This window comes from Phoca vitulina, unplaced genomic scaffold, assembly GCF_004348235.1.
Source record: "Phoca vitulina isolate PV1807 unplaced genomic scaffold, GSC_HSeal_1.0 scaffold1, whole genome shotgun sequence".
Taxonomy (NCBI): Eukaryota; Metazoa; Chordata; class Mammalia; order Carnivora; family Phocidae; genus Phoca; species Phoca vitulina.
The window spans coordinates 73611128-73623825 of record NW_022589704.1 but is presented as its reverse complement, the minus strand read 5'-3'; the positions used below and the strand labels follow the sequence as shown (position 1 = coordinate 73623825).

Sequence of the window (12698 nt, the reverse complement as noted above, 5' to 3'; positions counted from 1 at the left end):
ATGGTCAAACTGCTTTCCACTGTAGCTGCACAATTTTAGATTCCCACAAACAATATACAAAGATTATCAATTTCTTCACATCATGCCAACACTTACTTTGTTTTTTTTTCTTTTTATAACTATTCTAGTGGGTGTGAGGTGGTGTCTCATTGTGATTTTTATTTCCATTTCCCTAATGACTAATGACACTGAGCATCTTTAGATATAGTTGTTGGCAATTTGTTTATCTTCTTTGGAAAAGTGTTTGTGTAAGTCTTTTACCCATTTTTTAACTATGATGTTCATCTTTTTGTTGTTGTTATTAAGTGGTAAGGATTTTTTATATATTCTACGTATTAGACTCTTATCAGATATATGATTTGCAAATATTTCTCCAATTCTTCAGATTATCTTTTCACTATTTTGATAGTGTCCTTTGATGCATGAAAATTTTCAGCTTTGATGAAATCCAATTTATCTACTTTTCTTTTGTTGCTTGGGCTTCTGGTGTCATATATAAGAATTCTTTGCCCAATCTGAGGTTATAAAAATTTATTCCTATGTCTTCTACTAAGAGTTTTACAGTTTTAACTCTGACATTTTAGTTCTTTGATCCATTTTGAGTTAATTTTTTTTACGATGTCAGATATGAGTAATCATAGTATATCCTGTAATTTACTTGTTTACTCTGTTTATTTCCCGTATCTCCCACTGGAATCTAAGCTTCACTAGGGCAGGAAAGTCTTGTTCACTACTCTAACTCTCTTGCTAGCCTGACCAATAGTGACTTGCACATAATAGAGGCACATTATTTGTGAAATGAATAAATTAAGTGGCCAAAGAATGTTCCAAAGGGAAGACAGCTAAGATGATCTTATATCAGTGTATTACCATGTAAAAGATTATCCCTAATGGAAAAAGTTCAATACATTTTACCACAGTTCTACTACAATGTTCTATAAACACAATAGCTCATTTCATCTTTGTTCTATAATAAGCTAAGTCTCTTGAGATTTTTTTCAAGTTACTTTTTCCTTATAATTTGGAAAAGAGAAAAGAAAAAAGAAAACCTCATACAACATTTGGAGTTTGCTTTTATTTATATATTTTTTGGATTTAACAGTTAATTATGATTTATAAGTGTCATTTTAAAAACATCAGTCCATCAAACCATGCAGAAAAAAGTATGCAAGAAGTCTGCAAAGCAAAATGTATTTTAAACATGTTTAAGTAGAGGGATTATCTGAAATTCCGGATTTTTCAGTCCCTTCATTATTATGCTATAACAAGTAATGCTTAACTTCAGTGGAAGTAAGCCTCCTGGATCTGGCTTCATTGCAGTCTCCAACCTCTGTGTTGTCTTCTGTCATTTGCCCTTAAAAAACTTTCCTTTAGGGTTAATCTGGCTGTATGAATAACATCTTCAAGTTCCAGGTCTTCATTATATCTTTTCTCCAGGAAAGTCTTCCCACTGACATGATTCTTTCCCATTGCTGTGGCTTTCCAGGCAAAGTGAGCTCCAGGTAGATCTGACTAAAATAAATATGGCCACCTCTCATTCCAACCACAAATTAGTAAAGAGACTCCAAATGGATGAACACTACCTGAGTGTATTCTTACATCACATAAGCTACTCTCTGTACAAGTTGAGCTGTGGGGATGGGGTCTTGGTAAATGAGATAGTATTGCTGAGCTAGTTTTTGAGCTCTGTGCACGAGCACTCTGTAATCTGGGCCCATGCCACTATACACCAAACCTATATGCTTGGTAATTGGTTCCACGTTGTGTACACTTGGCTCATCTTACAGAATGGATTTCTGTTTCTTCTCAGTTGCTAATACCACATCATTTGCAGCTTTAATTCCCACTGAAGGGTCTCCTCCAGCTACACCAGCCAAAACATATTCAATCTGGACAAGTCTACCAGATGGGCTGAATGTAGTCAACGAAAAGCCGAAACTGTGCTCCGCCTTCTTTACCTGGAGTGCCCTGGAGTTTGCTTTTAAAGAGACTTGTATCAAATTGCATCTTGATCACCTTGTATCTTCAAGTGCCCTAGAGGGATCCATTGGCCAATAACTAGATGAAAATTTGATGTTCAGAGTCATGAAGAACAAATATATAATTTTGGAATTTCACTCACTGTAATTTGTTCATTTGCTGAGAATGTGTCAGATACTGTGGTAGGTGCTGATGGGAAAACAGAATTCAAGCAATCCTCCATCTCTGTCACAGAGTTCACCATAGGGAAGACAAACACACACATTATTAAGCTATGCCCTTTATATTAGAAAGAATGAAAATATACAGTCCATTACTAAAAGCACTACTATTAGACAATCAAGCATGAAAAGTGTCCAAGAGCTGGTGCAGAATATAGATGTATGCCTGCCATTCCCTCTCAGTGACAGTGTGTTTCCTGTGGGCATTGAGGATCACTTCCCTCTCTGAGCATTCCTCTCCTTGTCCTCTGAAATCTCCTTGTATTTTATTCCTTCTGAGCTCCACCAAGGTTGAGTCTTCCTCCACTATGCTTTGGCCCATGTAGTCTATCTACCAGTGACCTGAGGGAAAGGGAACAGACTAACAGATTCTGATGAAGGACATGAAGGAAAATTGTCCTTCCTGGTCTAGCTTCCATGAAAATAATTTATAATACAAATCAAGCCCTTTCCTGCTGAGATTGGTTGTCCCCATTACACAACTCCTCTGTTATTATGCTACAACAATATCTTTCTCTTTTGTCTGCATTACCAAGCGAAACAGAGAACAAACAAATAACTTGATTTTCCTAGTTATATATGGCCCAGGACCTCAGAAATGGATGGGTGTGTGCCCTTTCCCCAAAAAGTGAGGAGAGAGTCTCAGAAAACCCCATTTTTCATAATAATATCAACTTTTTGGTACTACTGGTGTCAACTCTAATAAATGACAAATGAAGCTGAAGTTATTTAGCCCAAACCAGGGTTAACAATCTGCTAGCCCTAGTGCAGAGAGCCATATTGGTTCATTTCAGTCTATGGGGGGTCTAATTGGTTGGTAATAAGAAATAATAGTTGATAAACATTTTAAATACTGCTTGTGGCTCACCTTAAAAACACAATTTTTGGAGGAGATTTCTCCAAAGAATTAACAGGAAAGAAGAGATGAAACCAAACCTTACTAGAATAAACCAAATTTTATTGCTAGAAATTTAAATTGAGTTCATTGCAGATACTCATAAAAGATCTCATTTGCCCCATTTTCTATGGAAAACCCTAAAGCAATTTTGTTGGCACTAGGTAACTAACCCACTGAGGCTATGAAAATCTATCTAGGCCTCTACTTTCTTTACACAGTGGAGAAATTTAATGCATTTGGAAAACAAAATGAACTCCAACTCTCAGTAATAAAACTAATCCCTCTTTAACTGTTGAAAGCACTATCTATTCAAAATCAAAATGAACCTTAAAAGTTGATCAATAAAGCATAAAAAGCCCCAAGTACATAAATTAACTGAACATCCATCGTGGAAATCATTTGTTAAAGTGAAGAAAACAAAAGCAGCCCACAGATTTTAATAAAACTAGATTACTTCCACCTATAAAGAACCTGGTTTTCCTCTGAATTCAAAATCACTTCATTAAAATTTTGTTAGATATTTTGTATTATATTTAGCAACATATGCATATATGGAGGTGGAAGGGAGAAAAAAAGAAACTATTTTTATTGTGAGAGGGATCCAGAAGGAAAAAAGTAATAAAACACTCCATCTTATCAAATAGTATTAATTTCATCTCCTCTGGTTCAGAATCACCCATTTCTGGTAATTATGAAAACAAATCAAAGTTCAACTTCCTTTCAAGGCATCTTTTCCTTCCCAAGATGGTATCTGGGTACGAAGAGAAGCTGGCCACACCTCATGGCATTGAAAAAGGGACTTTGTGCTCTACTTCCCTTTTGGTGTTTCATCCCACTAGCCTGTAAGGAGCAAACAGCCTCTGTCCTCAATGGCTCGTCCTGAAGTGGCTGTAGTTTAATTTACCTGTTCTGTTCCCTCCTAAGGGAAAGGAACTGTAATTTCTCCCAGGAAACTTGTCCACCCACCTGCTCTCCAAGATCCCCTTCTTTTCTCATTGGTGTTACAAATCTCCTGTGTTCTGGCCATGATCCCCATTAAATCCCCAACATTAATATCTTCCTTCTGCATTCCTCAACTGGAGATATGTGGAATTTTTCAAATCCTTTCTATCACATGTGAAAGAAGGAGTCGCATGAGAATTATTTTTGGTCCCTCTTTACCTAAATATCCTATGCAGCCATTTCTGTTCTGGGATGAGCAGGTAGTCAAAGACACCATATTCAGAATTACAGCTGAGCAATGTACAACTCCAGAGGCACAATTGAGATAGACTATAATTTGACTAATATCCCCTAAATTTGTGTTATGTTCACAGGTACATGGTGACCTATAGTGACAGTCTTCTTCCCAGAGTTCCCAAGAGGAAAGGAGGCACAAAACCCCATAGTTTCTATCTCAATTATATATTGTCTTCATTTCCTCCTTCTTTCTATAACTAGGACCAAGGCCAAAGAGAGCCTTTGAGCTGCCTGGGTAATCTCTCTTTCCCCCAGTTCTTTAAGGTTTCTGTGCTTTCATACCACCAGAACAAAAAGAGTTTTCCCCTGCTGCTTGGATAAGAACTTTTGTTACATGTCTTATAATCTCCATACACTATCCTTTATAAGACTCTAAGATCTCCAAGCTTTGCTCATTTGATATACATATAAAACTATATTTATAGTTATATGTAGACAAACTTCTGAGACTTTGAACCCCATTTTGTTTCTCAACAAAGTTTGTTTTTTTAATATTCTTGTTTCCTTAACTTAAAATCACTTTTGAAACTTCAGCGTGAATAACTACTTTCTTTGTTTTCTCTGAATAGTCCACAGTTTCCAAAGATAGTGGAATCACAAGACAAAATGATTGATGGGATATAAAAAATTTAAAAGTAAATATTTTTTAATATTTATTATATTGGACTTTAAACTTCTTACGGATAGTGTTTATGATGAATTTGTTTTGGTATTAACCTGAGTATATATATTAACTAGATCTTGGATTAGTGTTTAAGTGAATTAAAGAAACACGTTCTTTCTTTTTTTTTAAACATTTCTGGAAGAATTTTTATTTATTTATTTATTTTATTTTATTATATTATGTTAATCACCATATATTACATCATTAGTTTTTGATGTAGTGTTCCATGATTCATTGTTTGCGAATAACACCCAGTGCTCCATTCAGTATGTGCCCTCTTTAAGACCCGTCACCAGGCTAACACATCCCCCCACCCCCCTCCCCTCTAGAACTCTCAGTTTATTTCTCAGAGTCCATAGTCTCTCACGGTTCGTCTCCCCCTCCGATTTCTCCCCCTTCATTTTTCCATTCCTGCTATCTTCTTCTTCTTTTTTTTTTTTTTTTTAACATATAATGTATTATTTGTTTCAGAGATACAGGTCTGTGATTCAACAGTCTTATACAATTCTTTCTTAACCTAGTCCGGACTCTGATCTTAATGAAGGCTGAATACAGAAAGAAGTTGCTCCGCAGCTCAATGCTGTGGAACCTTAGTATGTACACCTATAGGAGAAGGATTGGGATGGGAAAGGCTAGAAAGAGAAATTCCATGTGAAATCCAAAAGGACAGAAGATACTCCAGTACCCAGGACTTGCTGATATGGGGAGAACAAATAAAATTGAACATACCTTAAGAAACAACTACTTGTTCTTCCTCTGATCTTGCTAGATCTCTAAGTAGACCAAGATTTTGTAGGAGAAGCACTATATTTGAGACATGGCTAACAGGAGTTCCCTTTTCTTTTCATCAAACACACCAAGCTTTGACTGTTTTAGGAAGTTTGCGCTAGCGTTTGCATAGCTCATTGTTATTTATCCTACAGGCTTTCTCTAAAATGTCACCTTCCCCAAATCCTTCTCTAACCACCTGACATATTATAATCTCTACCCTCCTGCACCCAAATCTCATTATTCTGTCACATCACCTATTTTAATTCTTTTTTACATGTACTAGTTTTTCACGTCCTTGTTATTTGTTTGCTGTCTTTCAAACTCCTCAACCCCTACACACATCATTTACTAGCATGTGATGTAGCTAATTTAATGTCTATGCTAGTCATTTTACCCTGTAGAATGGGACAATAATAGTACCTATCTCAAAGTGTTGTTTAGAAGGCTTTAATGAGATAATACATGTAATACAACTACACATAGTAATTTGACACATAGTAAACTTGAAAAACAACTATTGTTACATAAAAGAATGAACAGATGAATAAGCAAAATATCACTAGAAAAACAAACTATATGTTCTAAAACTATATGAATTAAATATTGTGTAAAATCTTTACATCTCAAGCCAATTTCTCTTTTTTATAATATCCTAGCTTAGATTCTAGTCTACACAAAATGGCAAAGAAGACAAAATTGTAAATTAGTTCTTTTTCTGCAATTAAACAGGATCTTCCTCCTCAAACCACAGGGCTTGAGACCCTATCCTTTACCCATGTCCTCTTCAGCGACCATACCTTCCCTGGCTTCAAATGTTAATGGTTCTGTTAATGGCCATATATGTTATCCTCACAGGGCTCTCTAGGAATAATGAGCTAATGATAAGGCACCCCACTTGATGGGAATTACAGTGCTTATTTCAAGAGATGCTGTGATGAAGGAAGTTTTGTAAGTCCAGAGGGCAATTTGGCTGCCCCTCAACTATAGCACATAGGTTCCTGCTCATAAAGTCAGCCCAGACTAAACTGTGAAAACAATTCATGAAAAACTGAAAGGTAGTGCCTTATCTAAAATTCAATACAAACCTTGTAATATCATCTTAATTCTGTATACAAAGTACTCCAAAATCATATAGATTTTGACCTGAGATCATTTAGAAAATGATTAAGAAGTGCAATAGGTTACCCAGTTTGGCACAGTTTAGTAAAACACAATGGCTTGTTGAAGAGAAATACTGCATATTTGTAATAGTAGATCAAGAAGGAATTATGAAAAATCATTTACAAAACAGATTTATAACCCTGAGTCTGTTCAATCATACCAAGATCACAGAGACTTCACTGTCGTTCTAAAGTCTAGAATTTAGAAATTCTGGTAAAATAGTGCTTAGAATTGTGATGGAGGAACATTTTCTTTTGCTAGAAACAATAGAATATAAATATGAACAGTAATTTCTTCTTTCAATAGTAGTTACCAAAGGACAGAGCAAAGTTTCCAAACTAAAGTAGAACATATAAAAGACTTCATTCACAATTTACATTAAATTTAAGTTAATTTATTCTAGGTCCCAAAACTTTCAGATGCCATCTTTTACTTAACTCATTAAGTCACATTAAGAGTCTAGAATAAAATGCTGCTTAATGTTATTGATGAGATCTTATATCTGAACATTATTTTAGCTGATCAACTGAAACTCATCAAAGCAATCATTTTTCTTCTCTTTCCATTCTCATTCAATAATGTGATTTTATTCCTGACATTCAAAATAATGTCCTCTAGGGGCAGTGGAATTCAGTGTGATGTGAGCAATCCGCATATGCCCCCAGATGAAGAGGCAACTATATGGGGAAAATGAGCCCGTTTTGTTCAACCCCAGCTTTGACTCTCAGTTGCCTTCAAAACCATAGTCCAGGTTAAATTAAAAACAGGAAAGTCTATGCTGGTTCTTTTCTTAGGAACCAAAATAAAAATATAATGTATTGATCACATTTCTCAACTAAAAAAAATGAATATATTCCAAAATATTTTGGAAGACCTGGATCTTTAGTAATGCTCTATAGTTTGGGGCACAGCAGTAGGATATAGCTGTTCAGAAAACTTCAGTCATTTAGTAGATACGATTTCAGAGCTTCTGAAATCTTCCATTCTTTGTAATCATTCTCCTAATTTTTTGATTTCTTCATCTACACTACTTGCAATATCATCTATTGTTCCTGTCACCCCCAAGATCCATTTCCTCTGCAAATGTACCTTTATGTTTCCTAGAGAGTCATATTCCTTCACACTCAGTTCTTGTGGTTCAGTTTATACTAATCCTCTTCTGAATCCAAGCATTAGACATAGGACTCAAGACAGAGCACCACATCCCATTGACAACACAAATTGAATTGGGAAAGGACATGTGATCCAGATGTTACAACTGGGTATTTCACCCATCTGGCCAGAGTGTTTGGGTCAAGGATGGGCACAGGACCCAAGCAAGCCAATGAAGCTCAACCAGATCTTTTGGTGGCATTATTGAAATGTAGATAATCTTTCCTTTGGATTGAGGTTAGTAATAAAGCAGCCTTGAGTTCCTGAGAGCTATCTAACCTTCCTGTGGGAAGAGATGCCCATATAGAATGCTAATACAGAGGAAATCATGGCCAAGAATAAAGACATTATGAATTCTTATGACATTATTTGAACTGCTGTATCTAGCTATTCCTGAAGACCTCCTGCCAAATTTTTGGTTGCATATATAAACTAATATTTCCTTTTTTCTGAAGACTGATTCAATTGAGTTTTCTATCATCTGGGACTGAAAGATTCTGTCAGTATATTGCTCCATTACTTTTCCAAAATGTCAGGATCTCATGTCATAATATTCAAACAGACAAAAACAATGATCACCGAATTATTTCAACAGAAAGTAGATTGGAAATTTTACCTGTTAATCCAGAGATTAGTGAGGGAACAACTGCATTAACTTAGTGTCCCATGGCTCCAGAGCAAAGCTATTACAATCTTTCTGGGTTAACATGATGTATAGTAGTAACATTAATACAATTAAATAAGTGGCCACATATGATTAAGTCATGTGCCTATTCTTCAAAGATAGACATAAGCCAATCAAAATAAATGCAGCAAATTTTGAGCGTTATAATAATTTCAGATTTTAAAAATACATAGTTCAGTCAACTCATAATTCAGTTATATTTTCAGTTCTCTGTTCATTCATTCATTCATTCATTCATTCATTTAAAGAATGTTTGTTGGGGTGGCGCCTGGGAGGCTCAGTCGTTAAGCGTCTGCCTTCGGCTCAGGTCATGATCCCAGAGTCCTGGGATCGAGCCCCGCATCAGGCTCCCTGGTCTGCGGGAAGCCTGCTTCTCCCTCTCCCACTCCCCCTGCTTGTGTTCTCTCTCTCGCTGTGTATCTCTCTCTGTCAAATAAATAAACAAAATCTTTTAAAAAAAAAAAAGGAATGTTTGTTGGATACCAACTGTTGGCCAGTCATTTTGTTTCTTGCTGAATGCACAATATCTACATAGATTAGTAAGCACTTATTTTGCCTCTTATACCCAATGGGTTATTTTAGTATTCATTGGTACTTCCTTTGCAGGATGGATAAGAGAGAAAAAAAGAGATGAAAATCTTTTCAGTTAAATGTCATCACCTGTAAATGACTTTACTGGTGGCTGAATGGAAAAGGACTTTTAAATGAATGAACAATGAGAAATTTGGAGATTATTTGTCATTTCCATTTTCCTCTAATTTCCTTCTCACCCATTTTAATAAATCATTGATAATTGGCCATATTCCAAATGAATAGATTTGTCAGAAAGCTCTGGTTATGATATTCATTATAAGTATTTCAAAAATTGTCATATTTTTGTCTACACAGAAATTGGAAAGTGGGCAACTTTACAAAACAATCTGGATAATTCAAGTCAAGTGTCCTAATTATTGATGCAGAGTAAGGTTTTTGATGATCATAACATCATAACAAATTTAATTGGGGGAAATTCGGTAAGATTAAGCAGTTTGAACACTTTACCATGAACCATGGTTCCAGGAATCCAAAATTTGAATCTTCATAACTTTGCCCCCAACCATTTGAAGAAGGGAGTTATTTAGTGCTAATGGTTGCAATCATTACGTTTAAAGGCAAAGAGAAAATACTGTAAACAAAGCAGGGAAATATTTTTGGTGTATAGCATAAACACACAAACAATTATCTTAAAATGTAATCTTCATGTGACTTATTAAAGTAGATTACATTTTAATGTGCATTGCAATTTGCACATTATAGAGAGCACTCTATATGCAGCGTTAACTGTGTGACCAGCCTGACAACCTGCACAACTGAAGATATAAAAAGAGAAAAAAACCCTCTGCTATCTTTCTCTAAATGGATGTATTTGGTGTTGATAGTCAGATACAGTTTTCACCTTTATCCCAGCTTGTTTCTGACCCAGTGGGTTAGTGTTAATCACCACTGTAGGCACCAATAATTTCCCCATATGTGGAATTTGATAAGTTAGAGCACCCACTTCAATTCAAGAAGATTCCAGCTGACTATCCAGTTATCGCTATGGACAGCTTCAAGCACATCCATGGCTGGCCTTGTATTCTTAGCTTTATCAAGCGCTTTGCACTTTTTGTCTTTTATCTCTTAATTGAGACCTGACTGCAAGAAATGCCTATCTCTTCAACTAGGTTGCATTAAGTATTAACTTTAACTGCTTTGGGTACTTGAGGTACAGAAGAGGGGGAAAAAAAGCCTTAAGAAGCTGTGTAGAGTGGAAAATCTTCCCAAATCTCTATTTATAAATTGTGTAAATGCTACAGTGTTTTTTAAAAAGTAAATAAATCTTTATCTCTTTTCCAGATTTAAAAAAAAAAGAAAGTGTTTATATTACCAACTGGAGGAAAGTTTATGAATCCTCCATCATATTTGGCAGTAATAATAATCTTACAATTCTGGCCAAAAGAGATAATATTTAGGAAGAGTAAATAATTCAGTAATAATAGATGAGAAAAAACTTTGTATTTATGTCTCTAGAATATCTAGGGACTGACTCTTCTCTAAAGGATATGGAAATGGGTTTTATTTGAGCCGAGAGCACACCAATCCAAGGATTCGGGATAGCTTGTATAGGGTCCAAGTCTTGCAATTTCCTTTTCTAAATATTTCCCATTTCTAAATATCACCCAATTTGTACTATTTTGTGAACTCCTTGAGGGCTCTATCTGTGCCCTTTGCATCTTTTCATCCCAGTTTCCTGTATATGGTAGACCTTCAACTTATGCTTATTGACCTTAATCACATGCACATGGGGTCTCTCTGAGCATTTACAGAACCTCCCTGTGACTCTTCTTTGTGCTTCTCTGTGAGAGATCTCTAACTCTGCCAGTTCTGTGGCCCCTCTGGTACGTGCTCCTCCATGACAAATATAGAAGTATTACTTGGAAAATATATGTCATGAACAAAAACAGTCGATTTAGACAATAGCCCTGAAAAACCGGAACCCAAGAAAAATGGTAATTTATTTGTGGGACGGGGCCTGTTTGTTGCTAACTGAAGTGGCACTGCTCATTTTTTGTACCAATACCTAAAAACCAAGAATAAATGCAAGATATTAGTGTTGAGAAATCCCCTCAGTCAAAATGTCCTCAACTAAATCCAAGTCTAGACAAGAAACATCTCCCTAAGGATCAGATTAAAGACAAAGCTCTAAAATTAATTTAGACCTAGGAAGAGGCACAGAAACATAGAATAACAAGACTGTTAACTCATGATAGTTATTACAAAACAAATTAACGTTACTAATTGAAAGTAAATTTCCCATATTGTATGTAATTCCAGGCAAAAGCTCAGTGATAGACCATACGTTAAAGGGTGTGTGGTGAAAGACATCTATCTATACGAGGCTGATGTTATGTTTTGAAATTTTCATATATAGCAATTAGTACTCAAGCCCACGTTCCAACTAGAAGTGTTGGTTACCAAAAAGCTGTCTAGATCTGAGAAGGGTATAAAAAGAAAAGAGAATCATAATTCTAAAAATAAATGAATGTTAAGTCCAAATGAGAAGAAATTCTATCCCCCACCGCTCGTGTGGTACCAAAGCACCATAGGATGAAGTAATGTTTCATTCATTCATTCACTCATTCATTCATTTATTAATTTCACAAATCTCTGAGGACTTTCTATGTGGAGGCAACAGAGTAACAAAATGAACAGGCTCTTTGTGCTTTCCTCTAAGCATGGTTGGCAGAGCACACTGCTTATTTAAAACTGAATCATTAAAATTTGAATCAGAAGGGCTTTATGAATAGTGTTAACCGACAGCAAATAACACAATCTATCCATCACCTATACTACCTACAAGGGAATACAGATTTTCCTTCAAGATTCCTAATTCATTTGTTGGTCAGACACATTCATCCTCTCTTATACCCATACCAGGTCCCAATCCCTGCGAGAGTCACAGTGTATCATCACCAACATTAATTTGTAAAACCTATACTTATTATGAGGAATAATGCTATTAATAAGGGTTTAATATTCTGCTTTTCTGTAGACACGGAGAATACGTAAAAAGAAGCATTTTTTTTCTTTTATGCTTTTAACTTCAACTCCGAAAAATCCCCCTCCCCACTTAAAAGGCAAGACAAAATACTCTCATTTTATTGTTTTCGTATAGGCTCATAAAATTTTAGCTTTGTGTTACTTTTTCAAAGACTCTATTAAACTTGATACATGAGACTGGTAGGCTGCCACAAACTCATAAAAATCTTTTCAAAGAATCGCTGCCTAGCAGTGGAAATTGAATGGCAATTTCTAAGAATCAAGCTAATGGCTTAAACTATAGAAAATGTGAAGCCCACTAATAGATAATTTAGGATTTCCCCTCTCCCCCCCAACCCACCACTGGAG

The 12698-nt window shown here is 35.7% G+C and overlaps 1 pseudogene; it reads right to left on the bottom strand.

Annotated features, from left to right (window-relative positions):
- Window positions 1-1259: 1259 nt before the first annotated feature.
- The window catches only part of LOC116631443, a 44316-nt pseudogene continuing 32877 nt past the window's right edge, over window positions 1260-12698 (bottom strand).